Below are 23899 nucleotides of genomic sequence, written 5' to 3'. Positions count from 1 at the left end.
CCCAGAGAACTTGTGCTTCAACTGGGTGGCGGGGAGGGAGGGTGGGGTGGGGAATAGTATTAGAGCTTGAAATCAGAGCCTTGAGTTGGCTAGGCAAGTGCTGTATCACCTGAGCCATACCTTCAGCCATCCCAGGTTTGCTTTCCCCAGACCAGGCTCAGGCTACAGTTCTGGCTGCTGCCTCCTATGTAGTCGATTACCACTCCCAGCTTGTCCTTAGAGACAGTCTTCTAGCTTGTTTTGCTCCAGTTGGCTTTGAACCACAATCTGCCTGTGTGAAGACACCGCGATCTCAGGGGGGCGTGGGTCTTTGAATGAGGTGAGGACCTGCTCATGGGAGGCCCTGTGGCCTGCAGTTCTCCTCCTCGACTTCTTTCCTCTGGGAAAAGGGCTGGAAGACTCAGCTGGCCTGGAGTCCTGAGTCAGTAGCTTCCTCTGTGTGTATGGAGTTCTTCCCTTCGCTGATGGGTGTGTGTGGGGGGCTGTGGGGGAAATGGCTGCAGCTCCATAGCAATCAAGACACTAAGCATCTCTTCCTGTCCTCTCTGGTCCTAAGCAATCCTAAGATGTGCCTGGATGGGGTAAGGCAGGAACCTACAATGAGAGGTGAGTTGTCCACTTGGGGTCCCCTCCTTCCCACCCCTCCCCCAGCAGCTAAGTGAGAATTGAGCACTCAGCTTCTGCTGGGAGAGGAAGTGGGGCTGTAGCTCCAGAAGGGGAGTGGCAGAAATGGGGATGTAAAAATACACACAGGAGTCAGCCATAGTCATGGTAACAGACACAGCCAGCAAGAAGACTGCTCCCAGTCTCCACAAACACAGGCGGGATTGGACGGGCTTCCATTTGTCTGTGTTGTTTGCACTGCGGTGGTTCTAAATTCTCTGGAACTGTGAACACAGGGAGACACACTGTGTAACTGGGGTTTTCCATTCCTGCAAGGATACCCGGGCTCTCCAATGTGCACACACATACACACACACACTCACACACACTCAGGAATGGGCAGCTACACCAATGCCATGAGCCACCCTTAAGCTTGGCTCATGTCCACAAATCCTAAATAATACTACCAGCATTGGAGGTGTCATAGAAGACTCAAGTGTCCTTGCATGTTTACCCAGCTGGGCACACACGTAGATTCACGTGCTATCATTTCACACATTTGTTCACAGGACATCTATGTATATCATGGAAGTCTTTAAATCTGACGGCTCACATGGGAACACAGTTGTAGATCCAAGAAGGTGTAATTGGCCCCTGGGTCCAAACTCCACCTGCTTGAGCTGACTGACCTGGACGTGGACTCTCTCCAATGTATGCCCTAGGCCAATGGCAGGTGCAGGCTCATTCACCACCTCTCCTGACCATGTGAGGTTTTCTCAAAGTCAGAAGGGCATAGCATGTGCTCAGGCTCCACCCTCCAGGGCAGACCAGCAAACATATGTACTTTTCACATCTCTGTTTTCTCCCTCTCTCATTCATTCCCTCCCTCTCTCTTCCTCTCCCACTTCTCAAGACCCCCCTCCTCCCAGCTCTCACTCTTAAGTCCAGTAAAACACCCACAATCAAGACCTTTTATAACATCCATGCCAGGTGGGGAGAAGGAACACAGACGTTCAGAATCTCAGCATTGGGCCTTTGGGTTCCTCAGCTGGCAAAATGGAGCAGAAATGTACTACCAGAGCCAGTGTTTGTAACAAAACAAAACAAAACAAAACACAAACAAACAAACCTGCCCACATCTCCCAAAGAGGCAGGAAAAATCAAAGCCCCATCATTTAAAATCCCCACACAACAGACTGAAGAATCAACAAGAGCTCACAGAAAACCTAAGGTTCCCCCACACTCCCTCCCTCCCCAGAAGAAAAGACAAACAGAAAACAAATCAAAAAACAAATCTGGACTGAAAGGAGCAATTGTCGACTGAATAGCTCCGAGCTTTCCTCTCACCCTGGGACACAAGCTCCCTGACCACAGGACAAGAATGAGAAGAGATTTCTGCAGGCAGTAAGTGCAGGCCCGCCACCATCAGGCTGAATCAAGGGATGAGGATAGGTGTGAGGGGTGGGGGAGGAAACAAAAGGCCATGGGATGCAGTTGTACTAAGAAGAGAGTTTTGAAGCCAGGGTCATTTGTTGAGTAACTGTGTGCCCTCCTTCCAAGCCATTGGCTGCTAAACCTCAGTTTGCTCATCTGTAAAAAGGGATAAATGCAAAGATTATATCCATATCTGGGTGTGATGGCCCCATGAGCCTCTATAATAGAGTTTGTGGCCTCTAAGATAGGTTGCAGCAAATGGTGAAGCAAAGACCTCTGGATCCTGAAATGCAGGGAAATCTCCAAGCCTGTGAAGTGTTCTTAACCTTCCCCCAGTTCTCTGTGCCCCATTAGTGGAGAGGAGAGCTCTCAAAGCACAAGGGGGCACTGCAACTCACTCTCTCCTTTGTCCACTTCTCTGATGGTTGGTGGTCTTTTTCTAAAGAAGATCCCAGTTCCTTCCACCTGGTGTTGAAAGCTTTCTCTCTCCCATTTCTTCCTCCATATGTCATTTAAGATATTTTATTATTTGTGTAAGAGCCATTGTTCTCTCCCCTGAGGAACATGAAAACATCCTTGTCTTACTCAGTGTCACAACACACAAATTCAGGCTGAGCCAGGCACGTAGTGCATTTCTATAATCCCAACTACTCAGAAGGCAGAAGCAGGAGGATCATAGGTTCTATATCCAGCTCCAGTCAACAAGATCCTATCTCAAAACCAAAAGAAAGACAACAGAACCAGGGACAAAGCTCGGTGTTTGCCCAGCCAGCATGAAGCCCCGGGATGAATGAACCGCTTCAGGATAGAAACAAAAACTTATTTCCTGGAAGTCAGAAGTCCAACGTTCAAGGGCTGGCAGACCTGGCCATTTTCCTCCACATCTTATCAGGCTACAAATCTTTCTGGATTAGGGTCCTACCTCGATGAGCTCTCGTAACCACCTTCAATGCTTCCTTCCAGGGCCATTTCCAAAGGTCCCCACATTGTGGCCGTCTTAGAGCTTCAAAAGGGAGTATGAAAGGTCATCACTCAGTCCTCAGCATTTCCTGCCCCTTTGAGGGTGTTGCAGGGGTTTGGTTTGAAAAACCAAAATACCACGTATGCAAGGACTACAGACAAGGCTTTATTGACCTGGAATGGAAGACACCTAAACTAGATACAACCTAGTTTGTTTTGTTTTGTTTTGTTTTACCATGGTGGGCTGAAAACACTGGTAGAGAGAGAAGACTATCTGATGTGTTGTGGGTCACAGGGTCATCTTGCTGAAACATCAGAGCTTTAGAGGACAGGCGGCAGACTTCTGAGGCCACCATGGAAAAGGACAATGCATTCCACAGACTCCCTCTCAGAAACAAAGCCTGGGTGGGATTGCACGGCTCATGAGCTGAATCGCTATTTCCTTTCTCCACATAAATATTATCATAATAGAATTAAAAGGAATTTTGGAGAAGGAAAATAAATCACTTCAGTTGACTAAACTCAGTCTAACAACTCATTTTCTTTTTGCACATTCTCTTTGAGTCCTTGCTTTCAGTTTTGTGTAATTAAAGTCAGAGGGAACATACAGCTTGTATACCTTCAAAAAAATAAAAGTAGATGGTGGGGAAGACATTTTCTGCATTCTTACATAGTCTCAGTTGTGACACTATTTAATGGTAATATAACAGTCACCAAGCAATTCCCTTTCCGTTGGCACTGAGATGGCTACTAGTCTTCTGCTAATGAGCATAATGCATCAATGAGTACATGTCTTTTTTCAGATCCATCCCTAGGCTCTTAATTCTGAGGTTGAGATGCAGGATAATTTTTTTTGACAATTCACTCTATGCTCTTACCACCTTTCTATTCAACACCTACTCAGTGCTAGACACTGCAGGGAACTGAGGACTGGGCAAAGGTGACAGTGCTAGTTTCTGACATCATGGTCAGAGCCGAGCAGGGAAAAGACATACAAATGATACCAGGGAGCAAATGACTCCGCTATTGTAGAAACTCTGTTTTGAAGGCTTTGAAGTCTGACAGAGATGAGCAAGGGATGCATGGTCAAATCAGCTTTTCCAGAATAGAGCTAACTTATCCGGAGGCTTTAAGATGGTGTCACTTTGGTGGACAAAGTGAAGAAGGAAATTCCCACGTGAAAGAAGAGCAATTCCCAGGTCTTGGCAGCTGAAATAACATTGTAGTAAACACATCCATGTGGGTACAAATGGAGTTCTGAGAAGATGGTGATGAATGAGATGGGCAGACGGGTGGGACTGCCTCCCTGGCCAACAGACTTTGAAAGAGGCATCAGCCACCAGCAAACCCCCTAGTTTGTTTCCTTCTTACTGCCACATATCCTCAATCCCCCCCAAACATACTATACCCCCAAACACAGCACACTCGTGGACCTTCTTCCTTTCAGGATAGCCTTCCTCTGCCTTGCTGGCTAATTCTCCTTTCCTTTGAGTTCCCAAGACCAGACCTCATTCCCAGGAAAAAGTGACTCACCCTCCAGGCAGAGCTGGGCCAACAAAGGACATGGCAGGTACTGGAGATTGCTGTTGTTGTTAACCTGAATGCTGTGTATGCGTGTCTAAACTCTGGACCTCTTGAAGGCCAGGACCATGGAGCACTCCCCCCATCCTGGTTTCTACACTAAGCCTGATTTTTTTTTTTAAGCTCAGGGCCTGAGCACTGTCCTTGGATTTTTCTCAGGGCTAGAGCTCTACCACTTGAACCATAGTACCACTTCTAGCTTTTTTCTATGTATGTGGTACCAAGGAATCGAACCTGGGTCTTTGTGCATGCCAGGCAAGCACTCTACCACTAGGCCAAACTCCAGGCCCGACTAAGCCTGATATTTTAAGGCAGAATTGATTTAAAGACCATTCGTTCTTGGAACTGAAACTACGTTAAAGAAAAAGAACTAGAAGAAAGCCCTGCTCTCAAACACAAAGGGCGCCAAACTTTGTGCCATTTCAGTGGGATGCAAACGGGGTACAAGGAGCCCTAGAAAACACAGAAGGGAAGAAGCACCTCATTGCCTCTTTCTTTCACATACCCCTGCATCCCTCTGCTGCCCCAGACCTCCAAAGACCCCAGCCTGGGACCAGCGGGCTCTCCTTTCCTCTTCTTATTGGAACTGGGGAGGAGGCTGATGCCGGACCTGCCTGCCTCCAGTTCCTGTCCTTTTATTAAATTCAAGGCTGATCTGGGTTGTGTGAGCTGGCTCTGACCACCTGCTGTTTAGCCAGTTCCTTTTCTTTATTTTCCTCCTCTAGTGACTAATAGCTGCTCTTTCCTTGGGAACCTGAGCCTCCACATACAAAGGCAGTCTAGGGTCCCAGAGGCCTTCTCACCTCCTCAACTCCCTAGGGTGGGTTGGGGGAGTCCAAGCCCACCCTCCAGGCCAGCTTCCCCAGAATCTGGGAGCCTTTTTTCCCTGGAGGTGGAGCTGTGGAGCTGAAGGGAAGGAGGAGAGAGTAGAACAGACTAGCAGAGGGGGCAACAGGCTGAGGAAGGAGGGGGCTCAACTCAGGAGACAAGGGGCACAGAACAGGGGGAAAAGCAGTCAGATAAAGGGGGGGGGGGAACCAGACAACATGATCCTGAAAGAAAGATTTCAAACTTGAAATATTTGCAAGATCTTGTTATCCTTAGGAGGAGAAAGAAGACCCTGGAAACTGTGCTGGGGATATCTGGGGACAGTCCAGGGAACATGACCATGCAGCACGGGAGTCCATCACCAAAGCTTCCACTACAGACTCAGATGCTGGGCGGGCCTGGAGGCAGCTCAGCGTGTGCACACAGGCCCATCAGCAGTGACTCTGGTTCTTTCTCATGGAGCCTTGCCTGCAGACTGGGGGCTGCACACTGGCACACAGGGCCAGCTGCATGTGCCATCAGTAAGGAGGTGGCCATGGTGATAAGAAGAAGCATGTCTGACCAGAGTCAGGACTGCAGCCCATGATAGCGGCATGCCCTTGAACAGATTGCTGAGAGTCTCCAAAACATCCTAAGCCCTACTGCCGCTCCTAAATTCTGGAACCCCAGGAAAACAGATAGAAAAATATTTTCCAACCTGTCGGTGCCCCTACATTAAGAAGAATGGTTGTCACCTTCCCCATCAGAGGGGTGTGTAGCTGACCCCAGGCCTCCTGGCTGCTGCCACCTGCACAGTCTCATCCCAGGACCTCTCCTCGTGCCCCTCCCCTCTCTCTGTCTCTCTGTGTCTTTCACATCATACCCTTAGCCTCGTGTGCTTTCCCACTCTCTCTTTGCCCCTCTGACTCCTGCTCTGCCCTTCAAGCTCAGTATCAGTGGCTCTTCTTCCAGGGAGCCTTCTGGAACCCACCTGATATTCCTTTTTTTGGAAGCCTGCCCTTAGGGGAAAGGGAGAGAGGGACTGTCTATGTGAGTTTGGTGGCGGGGTGGGGAGGAACAGGGAGTCTTTTATCCTTCCCCCATTTATGGCTGATGCCAGAGCCCACAGACCACTGTAAAGCACAAACCGCAGCTGTGTGGGCGCTCTGCTACGTATCCACCAGCTACCATTCTCTTCCAACTCTTTGGGAGAAGCCACAGGAGCCTGCACAGCCCATGGCAGGTTCCCTCCTCATCTAGAGAGAGTCTGTTGTCATGGTGCCCTGTGCGTGGAATCAGAGGAGCTTCAGCTTTCGTGAGGATCACAGTGTGGGCGGAGCTGGGCTCAGGCAGTGCCTGGGCCCGAGGGACACTAGAGCCAGCCTTCACGTCACCTGGGAGGTGATCCCCCCAACACTGGACAGCCAGGCCCGTCCTTACCCAGCCCTGAGCCAGTCCCTGGCCTCAGACGATTCTCCACTGTTTTTAAACAACTCCCTTTGCTACTGCGATGGTGCCACGCCCTCTTTATTTAGAAGTCTGGCTGTTTCTACCCACTAGAAAGACAGCCAGAGGAAGCCAGCAGCTCACTGGGCTGGTTATTTTCCTCCTGCTCATGCCCATCCTGGTCCATCTCCATTTTCTCCACCCTGCTTTCTCCAGCCTCAAGAGGCTGCCCACTGGCTCTCACATCTGCCAGTTCCTCTTGATGGCTTGGTTGAATGTGGTCAATACAGGCAAAGGGAGAAGAGGAGGGGACTGGTGGAAAGAGAGGTGGGGTTTCTTGCCGTGCTGTATCCTTTCCTCCACAATTCTGGTGTCCATGAGCCGCATGTCTCTGTCTCTCCAGGCTGTCTGGTTCTCTGATCCTCCCCTGGGCCTGGCCTGGTGGAAAGCCCCCTGTTCACACTTCTGTAACTTACCCCTTCCTTGGTGCCCTTCATTGACACTCTCAGAAGTGACAAGTACCTCCTGCTGAGACTCAGATATAGCTATGGTCTGGTCTGCACAACAAGTGTGAAGGAATGAAAAACTGGATGTCAGGTCCCAGGGCTCACACTGCTTGCATGCCCAGGCTTGGCTCCCAAAGGACAAGTGAGAAGGAAGGCAGAGGAAAGTTTGTGGGAGACATATGTGTGCCTAAATGGGACAACCCTCAAACTGTTCTCAGCCCTAGGACAACAACATATTCTGTGTGTGTGTGTGTGTGTGTGTGTGTGTGTGTGTGTGTGTGTGTGCATGCAAGTGCTTGTGTTCCAATCCTTGGGCTTGAACTCAAGGCCTGTATGCTGTGCTTACAGTTTTGGGTTCAAGGCTATCGCTCTACCACTTGAGCTATAGCTCTACTACTGCCTTTTTGGGTAGTAGTTGGAGATAAGAGTCTCACAGGCTTCCCTGCTCAGGCTGGCTTCAAACCATGATCCTCAACTCTCAGGCTCCTGGGCTGCTAGGATTGCTAGGGGAGAGCCACCAGTGGCCAGCTTCGCATGTGCATTTATAAAGGTTATGAATAAGAAAAGTTCAGAGTCTCCCTCAGCGGCCTATCCTCATGATTCATTTACAACTCTCCCTGGCAAAAATTTCACCAAATCTTTTTTTATTATTATCATTGCTATTATAGCTGGAAATGCCTTCTTCTTGGTCTAAAGGTAAAGATTCCCTCTCTGTTTGTTTTAATTTTATTTTCCAAGAAATTGCTATACAACATGAGCACACAGTACCCCCACGTTAGTCTCATAGATGGCGATTGCAAAGAACATTGAATGTGTGTCCAGAAAAACTAGTCTGGGCCCTGACACACTGTGCCACGTGGCTTTATGCAGCCCACTTTACCTCCTAAGTCACTTTGTGTCACCTGGAAAGGGGGACTGCTGGTGGGCCATGAGCAGTCTGCCTCCTGCTCTGTGTTTGGGGATCATGTTAAAAGGAGTGTCGTTGACCTAGATATATTATACGCATAAAATGCTTTCTTAAATGGCAACTCATTTGTATAACTACTTAGACAACAATAATAAGAAATTAGCCATGAATGCTTGTGGAACTCTAATATTAGCTGGTAACTCCCCTTTTCTTCCACATATTTCTCTCAGGACCTGAAACTGTCTCCAAATTGTCTTTTTCAACTCCTCAGCTTCTCCAAGGAGATCTTACTGATATTGCATACCCCTTGGGCTTAGCCTCTTCTGTGATGGGAGTGGCCCACCTGAGCTAGAATGGAAGGCAGGACAGAGCAAGCCAGGCTGCTGGATCTCATGAGAGAGGTTGTGGGTCCTGCCGTCAGCTTTGGTTGGCATGTGAAGGACAGGGGGTGTCGGCCCAGGATGCCACTTGTTCAAACCCTCACTGAGAAACAGAAACTCAGATTGTCTGCTGCTGGCTGTCATAAAAGGCTCAAGTGCAAGAAATAATATTCATGGGGGCTTATGAAGGACTCACGGCCCATCTACTCCTGCAGGGATGTTAGATTTTATCCCCGGATCAAGCCAGACAATCAGAACTGTGCATCTGGACCAAAATGTGTTTCACTCCTCATAGAAGCAGATTTACTGACTTGTGTTTAGGCATACTGTTTTAAGTTTGCACTGAAGCGATGCTTAAAGGAAAATCTACTTAAGTCTCGCTATTGCATTTAATGCAGAAAGATACTTTTAAATTGCCTGTTTGATCTCTCTGTCCCATTTTGAAGTCCCACGTGGGAAATTTCCCTTCGCTTCAGCTTCTCCCAGGAAACAGGTTATCATTTCACTTATGGGCAATGGATTTCTTTTTTTCCTTCTCTTTTTTTAACTGCTGGCTTCCCCTGTGTCTTTGGTTGCTAGGAAGCTCAGACTTTTTAGCAAGGAATTTCTATGTTCTAGTTCTCTTTCTGTTTTCTTTACTACTTTACTTCAACCTCCCTTTGTCTGTATATTCTATTTTGTCCTGTGCTGTTATTATAAGCTATCTGAATTTCTGGAAAATAGAGGCTGCTGATTCAGAATTCTGGAAATGTTGGCAAAGTGGTCTGAGACGGACAGACTGAAAACCAAATGAAAGCATTCATCTATTGAAAGATGGACTCTCCCCTAAAATCAATCCTTCATCAATGCATCAGACATTGGTTGACACTTACTGAAATATTGCATGTAATACTAAGATTTAAGGATACAGAAGCAAATATCATATTTATTCCTCCAACAAATATTGATTGGACCTTTGCCAGATGACAAAAACAGAGCCATGAATAGCCATTGTCCCCAACATTTCACAGAATGTTGGAGAACTCAACGATTGAGCCAAAAGCCATCCTGAAGTGTGAGGAATACGTCTACAGAGGAAACACTGGGCAGAGGCGAGCACCTGGCATGCTCAAATTAGCTATGTCTGGGCTCTGAGAGGGTCTCCTGGGAAGACACGTTAAATTGGTAACTGAAGAAAGACAAGGGATTGGCTGGAAGAAGAGGATGGGGAAGGAAGAATAACATTCAGGAGACAGAAGAGTAGAAACAAGGACCATTGTGTTTTATTGTATGTCCTATTTCTGGGATAGAATATTACTCAGCAGTAAGAAAGAGAAAATGCCGATAGATGCCACAACTGGGATGGATTCATCATTTCATAAATATCATCTCTTTAAGAGAAAAATGACAGTGGTGACGAGATCTGTACATGGCAGGTGCTGGGGAGAACGGGCAGGGAAAACAGTTTGATTACAAAGAGACACAGAGGGACTACGGAAGAGTGATGGAATTGTTTGGGGTCTCCATGTTGATGATGTTGTAGGCATCCATACAAGAGGCTCATCAAACGATGGCCCCCAAATAGAAGTCAATTTTACTGCATGCTCATCTAAAGGAAAAACAAATGTAAAGTTTTCCACCACTCACTAACAACCTCAAGGAAGAAGGAAATAGGGGGGTGGTGGAGAATGATGTGCAGGGAATCTCGCCAGTATCTGCAATGTTTTGTTTCTTTCAAGATCTGAGGGAAAATAAACAACAGCTATGCGAAGGCCGTGTTTACCCGAATCTTAATGGCAGCTGGCAGCCATTGAAGGGTTTTAAGCAGGCAAATTACATAACTGGATTTGCATGTTTTCTTTTGATACAAGCTCGTGGACTGCAGGATAGACAGCGGATCCTAGGAAGTCCCACAGGGTACAGGAAGGCCTGGGTAGCTGAGGAAGTCTAGGTGGGTGGAAAGGAGGCTTCGAGTTGGGCAATGAGAGGAACTACTTCATCTCAGCAACAGAGTCAGCTCAAATCCAAAGGCATTGGCAGAGAGACAGTAAGAGATGCTGGAGGGCCTGGGGGGGGGGTGTCTGGAGGGGACCCCAGGATAGAAGCCATGTGGACTGAGCTCTATGGCACCTGCCTGTCCAGCAGAGGGGGTGGGTCATCTCTTTTCTCATCTGCCCACCCGCTTGGATGTTTCTGTTCCCCTGGTCATCTCACCAGCTTAGTGACCTCCAGCTGAGATCCAGCAACCCTAGATTTCAGGGAAGACTTTTCTCTCCAATCCCTTCCACTCTCTTTCTCTCTGGAGTCAATTTAACATTTGCAAGAGGCAGGGATTAGAAGTCCAAGGACAGAAGAAAGCAGTCAGAGAGTTGAGTTGTATTACCGTCCCCCAAGTCCTGCCTAAAAAAAAAAAATGGCTTCCTAGTACTTTATCTGCCCTGGATATCGGCTGCTCGGATCTTATCAAACTGTAATTACCCAGCCTGGGTCTGTGCTAATTGGTTCTCTAGGGGAAAGTTACCTCCAATCTGTGTGGTATGGGTGCACAGCAGGAAGCGATTTGAGCCAAGAAGCCTGTCTGTGATGATATGTCAGGGATTGCTGTGGAGGCTGAGAGAGCCAGAGCTGGGGCCTGATCGAGGGAGGGGAATGTTCCTCCGACTCCAATTCTAACATAAAATGGTCAGCTGGCCTTGTGGCATATAGCTCCCGGGGCTTGATGAGAGAATACAGAATGGAAAATCACTGTCTTGCCTTTGTAAAGAAAGGAAGAAAGGAATGAGGGGATGGAGAGAGGGGGAAAAGGAGGAAGAACAGAGAAAGGAGGGAAGAAGGGAAGAAGGGAAGGAAAGAGAGAAACAGGGAGGGGTGTAAGGGAAGGAAGAACAAATGGAGGGAAGGAGGAGGGGAACAAGGAAGGAGGGGAGAAGGGATGAGCGAGAGGGAAGGGAGGGAGGAAGGAAGGAGATTCAGAATTGGGCATGTTTTTTTCTTTCACATGTGACCCGGGTTAGGGGTCCCACCACTCCATCACCACCCCCACCAGAACAGAGCACGCTGGACCAAGCAGTGCTTATCCGAGCAGAGACCATCGAAGACCTAAGTTGTCTATTGTTACCATGTGGCAGGCGTGAAAACTGAGTCAGCCAGGTTCTCTCCTTAACTGAGCAACTGAATCGTTTAACAGTGGGTGGGCCGGAGGGTCAGGGTTCACCTGGAACAGCTGGTGTTACTGATGGAGATGAAGATGTAAGTGATCAGAGAAAGGCAGTAGGGGGGGAGAGAGGGGGGTTGTGATGTTTTAGGAGCCAGAGAATGAGAGGGCTCTGTGGTCCCGGAGCTATAAGGAGGAACCAGCTCTGTGGATCTTCCCGGGTTTCTCATCCACATCCTGGGTTTCTGAATCTTTTCAATAGCTCTCCACCATCACCTGTCACCGGGCTCCATGACTCGCTGTCAAATGGTGTGGACAACCCCAGGCTTCTGCCTTCTCAGCCCTGTCCTTCCATCCTTATCTGCCACCACTGTGGTCCTGAAACCTGGAATCCTCAGTTCACCTGGCCAGCCCCCTACCCCCAGGCTTTAGTTTTTGTTTTTGTCTGTTGTGGGGCTTGAACTCAGGGCCTGGGCACAATCCTTGAGCTCTTTGAACCACAGCTCTACCTCTGGATTTTTGTCGATTAATTGGAAGTGAGAGTCTCACAGATTTCCCTGCTGGGGCTGGCTTCTGACCTTGACCCTCAGCCTCCTGAGTAGCTAGGATTGTGAAGCCATGGATGCCTGGCTTCCCAGAGGGGTTTAACTCCAGCTGCCCTCCCCACCCTCCCACCCCCACCAAGATCTCTTATTATGTAATTTCCTTGTTCCAAACCTTTTGGTGGCTTCCCAGTAGCTATTAGACAAAGCTCAAGGCAAACGGAGACTCGAGACAATAAAGATTTTCCGGTTCTTGGAGCCATCGTGTTGACTTGCAACAAGAAAGTTCACACAGGCTGGGGAGGGCTGTTGTCAACACAGGCCATGATGTTAAGACAAATTCCAGTTGCCCCATCCCTTCCTGGACTTATTTCCTTCTCCCTCTACTTGTACAAAGAGTTTCCAATTCAACATGACAGTTTATGAGTACAATGCATCTTGACCCCTGTCCCTCTCCCTCTAGAATTTTATTCCTCTATCTCTTCTCTGTCCCCCCTTTCTTTTCTCTCCTGAATGCTGTTTGGCACCTTGCTTTCCCAACGCATCCCCAAGCAACATCAGGTTGATGGTGTGAAGCCTGCCACCCTGGTAGTGTTTACACAGGGGAACTGGCCAAAGATATGAGTCTGGGCTTTCCCCCTGGTTGACTTGGTGGAAAGTGCATCAGTTCATGCTTGAATCTCATAGTCCAAAAGAGAAAAATGATACCCAAGAGGCCAAATGATTTGCCTGAGGCCATACGACCTCAGTTGGCAGTGGACCTGGCGTTCAGTTGGGTTCTCAGACATTGGTGCTTTTTTTTTTTCCCCTGGAGGAAACTACAGTTCTAGCTAGGATGGTAGGGGAAGGGTGCTTCAAAATAGATAAGAATGGATAAAAACCAATGGCACAGATTATTATATGAAAGAAACAGATGCCATGGTCTTCGAGTTAATGGTTTGCCAGGACTAAAAGCAGAACATCGAATCTTCTCTCCACAGATGGCTCTTTGTCCCCTCCCCCACCATTCTCCCACTCCCTGCATGGAGGGGTTGCTGAGGGAGGAGAAGCAGGAGAGGAGATTGAGGTGTCTTCTGTCTTTGCACTGGAGGGAGTGACAGAGGCATTCCCTGCCAATTACCTTGACGTTTCGGACTCCACTTTGCTCTGTAATTAGTGTCTATTTATCTCTTCAACTTTTTTTTTTTTGCAATTTAGAGCTAGTAGGGAGCCTATGTTATTTCAGTGAAGTGATGAAAAAAATGGATATGTAATTGAAATCCCATTCTACTCCTCTGGGAACCTGGAATGTTGCTTCCCTCAGTGGCCTGATCAAGATTCAGAGCCCTGAATCTACTCCTCTGTTTGTTAACTATCTGTCTTTTTAAAGATATTTGGATTGTGTAAGATGATAATGTAATCGTGTGCATGCTCTTTAGAGGTGAATGTGAACCCAAACTGAAGACAAGCATAGACATTGCTGACTTCTGCCCTCCACACTGAAGCAGCACAATGATCCGATGTCACAGGTTTTTATCAAGCATCTATTGTTTGCACAGTATAAGGTTTGGGTTAGAAGAAACCCATGCCCAGCTGGTGACCTCAAGAAGCTGGCCCACACAATAGGACATTAATAGAAGAGGCAAGAAAGAAAATGTTCTATTAGTAGACATGCATGATCAGACCAAAACGAGTTACTGTCTTAGGACATTGGCTAAATAGAACATGCAATTCTCCAGGTCTGAAGAGGCCTCTCTCCATAAGGCAATTCTCCTTTGTAATGAACTCTGAAGCCCCTGGTCCAAAGTCAGTCTCTGCAGTTAAAATGGTGTCTCTCGGTCCCCTCATGAGTCACAAAGACACACCATGGTTAATTTATCCCAAACCTGCCTAGAACCCACTCACCATGCTCTGCTCTCTGAAGTAAGACCTGGGAAAGTAGACTCGAGTAGATGACTTAGCTAGTACGCATTAACAAGTTCCTATGTTTTGACAAGTTTGCTGAGAATGGCCACGATTCCCTGAGCCACTGTCTAAAGCTAGACTCTGGGCTGGCTGCCTCCTATACACTGCACCGGCCCTACTCCTCTCCTGAGGAGCCATCTCCCAGGGCTCTGAGAGAGGAGGCACGGGTCCAGCTCACATTCTGGTTCCACGGTGTGCATGCTTATCCTCACGTATCCTGTTAAGGATATTTCAGAAATTCCCCAGACTACAGTAGTCCCTAATCATAACAAAACAGGTCCCCAGACCTGTCTCCCTAGAGACCTTTCTCCCTAGAGACCTTTCTCCCTAGAGACCTTTCTCCCCAGAGAACCGACCTTTGGGATGTGTGACAGGGCCCAAGTGTCAGACTTCTGGATTAACAAATTCCCAAGGTACCACCGGGTACCCACTCTTGAGAGCAGGTATCCTGTGACTTCCTGTTCCTTCCTTCCCACAGCCTGAGAGGACTTCATGACAGAGACCGTGTCTCCGTCTCTCCTATGCTTCCTGCAGCCAGTGCAATGCTGGCCCTATCTCCTTACTCCCTGAAACAGGAAGGTTTGCTCGTGGGTTTGCTCTCTTCCCTGGCATCCTACAAGAAGACTCAGATGACACATCTCTGTCACTTCCCCAGGTCTCCAGGGAACTTCAGGGCTTTAGGTTGTCATATGTGCAAGAAACCCACCAATGCCAAGCACTCTCAATGACATACTTGGAGTGACTTCACTTTCTGCTGGGCCCCTGGCCACCCACACTTGCCCCCCTGGATGAATGTCACCTCTGATGATCAGATACCAGCAGGAGGATAAAGATCCAGACTTCATAGGAATAGTCTAAAAAAATACAGCAATCCCTGCTGAACAATTCTCAGTGTAATACTGAATTTCTACACATGCGCTCTCTCTCTCTCTCTCTCTCTCTCTCTCTCTCTCTCTCTCTCTCTCTCTCTCTCTCTCTCTCTCTCCCCCTTTGTGTGTGAGGTTGCCACTGCTTGAGCTTTACAGAGGCCCCACATGTCTCAGATTCAATGATCCAAAATATCACTTTGTCACCTACACCCCAAGGCAGGCTCCTGCCAGCTTCCACGCCAGGGGATGCTAATAAGGAGTCCTGGAAAAGGGAAGCCCAGCCAGGCTCAACAACGACATTCTCCCTACTCTCACATTTTTTAGAATGCCGCATGCACATCCAAACATTGTTTATCTAGGTGTATCATATGGCATTTCCCCCAAATTTGTCCTAACGTAGGCACTTTGTAGATCTTGACCTGGCATGAGTCTCTTTTTTTCCCATGCCAGTTGCCCATTTCACAGATGAAGGAACTGTGAGTGGAGGAAAACAGGACAAAGCACTTGCCTGCCCTCACCGTTGATGCATGCTGGATGGAGGCCCAGAGCCCAGCGATGCTGAGGTCATTGCTGTAGCTCCCAGAGTCTCACCTGAAATCACCCGAGTCAGAGTGCCAAATGCCAGCAAAAGGTTCTCTTTTCCAAGACCAGGCTTGGCAGCCTTAGACTTTTGAGCTGCAAGGGATATAGTCTCTTCTCCAGTGTCCAGCCTTCCCTTCCGGAACGAGCAGGCTCCATGGAATATTCCAGTCCTAGACAGTCTATAGCTTGCCCTGCCCATTCCCTTGTTTTAGCCCCAGAGGCTCAAAATAACACAGAAAGGACTAACACATGGGCACTCCAGGCCACAGGGAAGTAAAGCAATTTGAATGAATCACTCAGCTAGTGAAAGGATAGAATCGCGTTGGACTTGGACTTGAATCCATGACCTATTCAGACTTACTCTCCACCCACCCTTTGGCCACAGCATTCTGTGACAGAAAGCTCTTCTCTCTAATCGCTCTGTGATCAGTGGACATTGTGCTTGGCCAGGACTGGTTAATAGGCAGTGGAGCTCTCTGCTCCCCAGCTCAGTCTCCAGGGATGGGGGATCGCAGTGAGAGATACATCCCCCGAGTGCAACTACGTGTCTAATTCCTTCTCAGGGCCTTCTTAAGCCCTTGGCCTCAATTATGTTCCATGACCAGCAAGTGACACAAATTAATTATCTGCTGGGAAAAGAAGGGCTTTCTTTTATCTCTTTGAAAGTAGTCACCTTCTCATTTCAAGGATTGGCCTCATAAATTCCAAAGAAGGACAAAGAAGATGGCTGCCAATAGGAGGGGGGAAGGGAGAGAAGGAGGGAGAGAAAAGAATGAAGACAGGCAAAAGGGGAGAGGGAGAAGGGCAGGGGAGATGAGGAGTTCATGTAATGTTGAAGACACCAGAGAACTCGGACACTGGCCAGCGTGCAGGACGGGAAAGGGTGCCCCTTCTAAGACAGGATGGGTGTGAAGAAGGCATGGAAACAGAGCGTTAAGGGGTTCAGAGGACATAAGCTGCATGAGGAAAGCTTCATCTTTGGTGTGTCATCCTGCCCCCGGCACATCACAGAGATCCACATACAGTAGGTGCTCAGTAAATATCAATCTGTGCTTGGATGAATTAATTTGTTGATATTGGCCAAGTGATCGGGGCAGGGAAAGTCATTCAGGGAAGAGATGGCAGGGCTCCAAGGGAGTAAAGGAATAATTCTATGTCCCTTTATCTTCCATGAAAGAGACGGGGGATTAGAGTTACACCCTATTGCTTTAGCCTAATGGGAAAGAGGGAGGCACCCTAGCTGAACATAGACACACATGGACAGCATACCCTGGGCGCTCATCAAACCATGTTCTATCAGGAAGCATGTACCTGAACCTTTGTGAGGCAAGAAGGAGGCCAAGTGAGAAAGGAGGCCAGGAAAGTAGATGGCATGGGAATGAACAGGTCTCTTCTTCTTGCTGTGACAATGAAGCCAAAGGACAGTGAAGCCAGGACCAGGAAGCCAGACCCGAGTTTAAGTCCTGGATCTGCCATGAGATAGCTAAATGAACTTGGATGGCATAATAAAACCACACGCTTGTACAGTTTGTCTACATAATCTTTGAACGCAATCCTAGGAGGACATGTGGCAAGTATTTCCTACAAATCCCATCTTTTAGATGAGGAAACTGAAGATCAGAGAATGACTTGGCTAATGTCTCCCTGAAAGCAATAGATCTGAGATTTCTACACTCCACATACCATGACCTCTCAGTGTGCTGTGCTGTGTAGGGAAAGCCAAGCTCCCTGAGCTGTATAAATGGGATTCCTTGGTCTTAGCAAGAACCAGAAAGCCAAAAGCCAGCATGTGGATTTTAGATCCTCGTGGTCTTGTGTTAATGGGCCTTGGGAGAGGAACCGCTGTGCCTCATTAAAATAGAGGTAGGGACCCCAAGACTTCTGGGCTGCCTTCCCAGCTTCCTGGGTGCCTTGCCCACTGCCCTTCTCTCCCAGGTTGCTGCCTAATTATAGAGTTGTAGATGCAAATTATTCTAATAACTGGTGCTAATTTATACACATTTACATATAATTTGCAATTCACTTGCTGTCCATATTTAGTTAAACTTCACTAATTCAGACCAAACTGGGGAAGTCTGATTTGGAATGATGAAGACTCTAGGTTATAGAATACTTCAATAGCATTTATCACTGTTAAATTGTATATTCAAATCAAGCATGCAAGGTAGAAAAAAATAGGCATAGTCAAGTCGGTCTTTAAGCTGGGTACACGTTATCCACGGGAGTCTGAGATTGACTCAAGAATTACTGTCCCAGGCAGAGTCTAAGAGACCCCATCTCCACAAAGGTAGACTTGACCCAGCAATCACAGAAAGTAGATGGATATGCTCAAACAAGCACCTGGGCAAGTAATGAGTCTCTATCCTAAATGTACCCAGTAAGATAGAGCTGGAAATCTGGTTCAGTAGTAGAGCACCTTCTACCAAGCATGAGGCCCTAAATTCAAACTCCACTATAATAATAATAATTAATAATAATAAAGTTGTTCTTGAAAATTCTCCTTAAAGCTTCTAAAAGCTGGACTCTTGGAAATGTAATGGCCAAAATTTAATTTCTTTCATGTTTTCTTGATTTTGAGCTGTGGAAGACAGGATAATAGGTAAATAGAAGCCTCCCTCTCTCTCTGTCTCTTCCACTCTCCCCTCACCACTGTTATTTTTCTATGTTGAAATCAGAAAGTTGAAGTAGAATTGTGTGATATGACTCCATCTACCAATTCAATATGAACTAGACAAATTTCCCTGGGGAAAAACAAGAAGAGGGGAGGGGTGGGGGGAAGGAATTGGGGACAAAAACATGAGAAGGGGTATCAATGTTTGTGAAGTAATGCACCTTCTATCTGGTAAATATAATTAATTACAATAAAAAGGTATTAAAGAACATGTAAGTTAAAATTACATAATGGAGATAGGCGAGGCCAAAAGGCCAGTTGGGATTTGATCCTTTATTGAGTCATACAGTGAACAGATGTGCCTGAAGGAGTGCAGTGTGACACCAGGGCTGGCGGCACATGCACTGAAGGGTGGCATCGGAGAGATGATAAACACACACGGGAATGTGTATATTATCTAGAAGTGGATCCTGAGCAGGGATTCTTGCTCAGATGATTTATGGAGGGTGCGTGCCCTTAGCAGTGAAGGATGTGGGAGAGGGCAGCAGAATTGGTGAGCTATGTAAAAATATATCTTGGCTGGAAAGTAGTTTCGCATGGATGCATGGCAAGTGTTAATGGAAATCATTAAGTCCACCACAGCATTAGGTATAGTCCCAACTTCAGACCTGGTGTCCCCCCTCCCGTGCAGATCATTGGCTGAGCTCAGCTCTCAGAGCCTGGAGACGAAAGTCTCTTGTCAGGTAGCCAAAACTCACGTGGATAAAGGGTGTCTCTGAACCAGACACCACCAGCATCGACTTCAATCACCTTTTACACGGCTCTGAGCCGCTTCTCCCAGCCTTGCTCCGTCCAGATATAACACCTTCAGAATTTGGGTAGGTCATCATTTCTGGGGGGAGGAGTTAAAGTGAATATGTAATAGTCTGTTTTTCATGGCTATAATGAGATTCTTGAAGGCCAACTTTGTAAAGAGAAGAGATTTACTTAGCTCATAGCTCTGGCGGTTCAAGACCGTGGACTGAGGGTTGGCTCACAGCTCTGGAGAAGATCTCATGGTAGGTGAGGGGAGAGCACATGGAAGGAAGGGACAGTACCTTAACCTAGAAAGCCAGAAAGAGGCTGGGTGGGACCAAGTTCAGGTGTTCATAACACCCCTCTTGTGAGGACTAGCCAGGGCAGGGTACCACAAGCAATACATTAATCCCTCCTCTTTGCCCAGTTAACATGGTCGCACCAAGACTATGGACCATTCTCATGCTTGGTGGGATGTCCAAAGAGCCTACGACATGCTGTGCTATGAACACATAATATGAATGTTCTCCCTGAGACAGGATGGGGAATGTGTGTTGTTGTCTATTTCATATTAACGCTATGTTTGATCTTGCTTGCTGGTGGGTTTTTAAAAAACACATTCACCAAATCAATAGCAACCCCCCACTTACCCGAAGCTATGTTCATCTGCTCTAGTAAATTTATGATTGACTGGCATAACAGTTGCAGTAGGGGAGTGCTTATTTAGTCAGCTTTGCAGTAGCCCTGTGTTTATCTGCCATTACCCATGATGCACCTGGTAAGCTATGCAAGACTGCAACCACGTGTCTTATATTACAACAGACACCTCAGGATCTTCTTAATCAGTTCAGGTGTCACTGCTCCCTGGAATATGCTATTGTTTTCTCATTTACTATCCTGGTGGAGGTAAAGTAGTAGTCAAGGGCATTCCATCGGACTTGCTTTATTCACTCATCCCTATTTCACAGGTCAAAGTACTAAGGTGAAGGCTGTCTCTGCTGCTAAATACATGCACACCAATTATAATTCAGTAACCAAGAGAGAAACCAGTAAAAATAATAGGTGAGCCATTTTGACACATACTAGCTCTACAACACTGTCTATTAGCTGGGCCCCTCTGACCTCTCTAACAGGTGCCATAAATGTGCTTTGTATACCCTGTGTCCACTCAGACTTCACCTCCCACAGACCTTAAAAAGACTCTGGGCTCTATTTGTCCAGTGCCTGTGCAAATAAATCCGTACAGGTCCTTTGAGGAAGTCCCAGGGGAGTTATTACTGGGACAAGAGTGCCATGGTGTTCACAGGGCCTCTTGCTATGGAACCTGGCCTCGTCTTCAGATAGTAAGTTCTGGGGTTAAGAGTTAGATCAGGCTGGAAACCACGCATGCCATCTTACCTTGCTATTGGAAAGGCTAAGTGGGCCTTATACGGCTCTGTTCTAGCTCATTTACATACATACATGTAAAGGAGTAACGTTGCTGGCTGTCCATCCTTGTTGTCTCTGGGAATACAGTCATTATGTCCCACTTGCTTCTAACAGCTAGCTGCTCCCAGCAGGCCTCTGCCATTCTAGGATTTTTATCATCCTGCTTCCACTAGGGAAGCCCAGTTCAATAACAGGAACTCCATGTGATGTCACCAAAGCCCATGGCCCTAGTAAATGAAGGGTTCTCCTGGGCTTGTGGAGGCACATGGTTAGCAGGTAGACTTACTGTAGCTATGTCACAGACTCACTCTAATATGCCCGCTGCTCTGAGCCTTTCAATCTCTGCATGCCCACTTTACCACGGCAAGGCTGTCAGCTCTGGTTTGCTTCACGTGGGCTATTGTTTCATCCAAGCTTCCAAGACTCATCTTGGCAGGGTCTTAAAACTATAACTAACTTGGGGTCCTTGCCAGAGGGTTGTATTTTGTGTCATGGGAGAACGCCCAGTGTTGAAGAGCTCTCCCAAACCAGGTCCTTTTGGACTCACTGCTGATTCCCAGCTCTGTGATATTGTTGCCATGTCTTACAGCTTTGCATGTTTGCCTCTAATCCTTTAGAAGGTCCAGGAATTTCCTGGCCTGGCTCTGCTGAGATCTGGCCCCGTTTATGGTCCGATGGCCAAGTGAGGGTATGGAAACAAATCCTGAAGAAGAAAAGCACAGGACTGTGAAAATTCCTCAACTAACGTCTCTGTGTCATCTTCCAGGAAGCAGGGGCCTCTGTCTTATAACCAGAGGCGGTGGGGCTTTGGGGAAAGCACCAGTCAGGAAATTCTAGAAGTTCAAGTGTGAAGGTCCTCTGTGCAGGTGTGTCTGCTCAAGTGCGGTGAGCCCAGACCCCTCCTTTCAGGACCTTGCTTCACTACAGGTATCTAGCCTGGCTGAGAAGCCACTCTGCTCATTGAGTCCTGTACTTGGTTTGTGGCCTGTCTACTCAAGTCAGAGACATGGAAGAATACTCTAAATGTAGACAGTTTGCTCTTAATTACAAATGTGGGCCTTCCATTTTTCTCTCCTTAGCAAATCAATGGTGCTCAGCAAAAGCTATCTAGGGCCCATAATTCCCCACCCTGCTAAAATACACTCTCCTGCTATGGGCTGGATTGTGTCCCTTCTAAAACAGCTGGAATATGGGTGTATCCATCAGTGAATGGGATCTGGGTGAGGGTACAAACAGCATTTACTACATGGGTGAGAAGATGGATAGATAGATGGGTGTATACATGATAGACAAATGATTGGTGGATAGACATGGATATGTGAGGATGATGACAGATACATAGATAGATAAACAGATAGATATGATAGACAAACGATATATATATATATATATATGTAGACAGTAGGCAGATAGTGAGTTGTCAAACTCATATTGCCTTCCCAGATGAGCCACCACACCTCTGCTCGATGGAAACCAATAGCTTTATTGCAGTAGGCCCCTACTACAGTGTCTTACAGTGCTGAGGGCCAGATAGGACCCTGCAGCATCTGCAGGGAAGACGGCTGTTGCAAGATGGGCTGGGTCAGCGTGCAGAGAACAAGACAAGTGTGAGCAGAGGGAAAGTTGGGCTGAGATGCAGTCTCAGCTGACACCAAAGGAAGAAGCAACAGCAGGACATTCAGGCAGAAAACAGGGACTCAGCCCACCACACCTCTGCAAGGGCCAGTCCCTGGATGCCCAGAGCAATGTCCACCATAATCATACAACGTCAGGCCTTCCACCATGAGGTGGTCCATGAGCTGGATCTGAGGAATGACTGCACTCATCAGACGCATCCCTGTCTCGTCCTTCAGTGCCCTCTTAGGAAGTGGTCAATTAGACTTCTTCACGCTAAAGATTTTTGAGGGCAAGAAACAATTAAGAACAATTAACACGGATACCTGTTCTCTCTTTTGTTTTCCCTCTTAAGAACAAGTAGGGGAAATCTGCCTTCATTAAGCTGCTTTTCATTTGGAAGACAGTAGCAGAACGTCCGAGCGGCTCAGCCTACTTAAAGAGGAAATGGGAAAGTGCTTGTCGAACATGGTTCTACACGGGCAGAACAGGGGAGCCGGGAAGGCACAGGCAGGCCGGGAGGAGTGTTCAGATTTGACAAACTATCTTCAGGGCACTAATTGAGTTGCCCAAATGTGCCGCAGGAGAGAGGAGAAAGGCAGATAAACAGGTTTCCAACAAGAGGTTCATAGCGAGGCTGTGGGAATCAGGCAGCCAAGCCCTGAAACCAAGAAGACGCTAGAGATAAACTGGCTGCAGAGGATGGGGTTTAGTTTCATGGCTGGGAGCCATTAAACATCCTATTTCAGGCACTGAACAAGGCCACACTTCTGCCTCCACCCCACCACCCCCACTCCCTCCCAGCACCCTCACTGCTCTGCATCTGCTGTGGGGAAAATTACTGTGGTAATTTGCTAAGTCTGTGTCCCCAGGAAGGACACAGAGAAGGAGAAGGGAGAAGAAGAGGCTCTTGGGGACTGTCCGGAAGGTAAGGCCAGGCCGACCCAAGAAGGAGAAGGGAAGGCACAGTGCTGTCAGGAGCAGTCAGAGAAGCTTCATACCTTATAGCAAAAGAGAAAGCTTGGGAGGAAAAAAGGTACACAAAGGTAAGAGAGCCACTGGCTGGCCTCCACTCGCTGCTCTCCACTTTCTGCTTCTCCCAGAGTTGGGTTTGTTTGCTTGTGAGGTCGGGCGGGCCATGCAATGTGGCTCTACACTCTGCCTTGCTCCAACCCTCCAGCTACCTGCTGTTATCCACTGGCCTCTGCCTTAAGGCATCCCCAAAAGCCAGAAGAGCAACAGTGCAGTCCTGTTGAACCTTCCATGGCTGCCTTCTGTGTCTAACCATCTAACCAGCCATCTACTTTCTCCTCACCCATTCTGTTAGTGTGAGAAGTCCCTGGAAGCAAAGCAACAAGGGACTGAGTATTTAGGAAGGGGTTAAGTAGACCCCACTGGGTAGGTGTTAACTAGGCAGAAAAGGAGGGGAGAGAAGAGCTTACAGGCAATAGGTGCAGCACAGGGGGAAAGTAGGAGATGAGGAAATGATGCTGCGTATGTCATCCGAGAATGAACTACCTGACCAAGCCAGGACGGAGGCTCTCCAGGGAAGTGGTAGAGAGCAAACATGGAAGGCTAAGAATGACTGAGCTTGATGGGTTTTGTTGTGGGAAACCACAGAAGGCTGTTGGACTACTGAAGTAAGTGCTCAAGTGGGTTTGGCAGTGAACTCCAGCTCTCCGGGGTCGCTCATCAAATAAGCACAAAGATGCCTTGAGGGGGTGCGGGGGTGCAGACTGAGTTCTTCTCATGGCAGG

This window comes from Megascapheus bottae, chromosome 27 (genome assembly GCF_031878675.1).
Source record: "Megascapheus bottae isolate mThoBot1 chromosome 27, mThoBot2.hap1, whole genome shotgun sequence".
NCBI lineage: Eukaryota > Metazoa > Chordata > Mammalia > Rodentia > Geomyidae > Megascapheus > Megascapheus bottae.
This window is presented reverse-complemented; position numbering follows the sequence as displayed.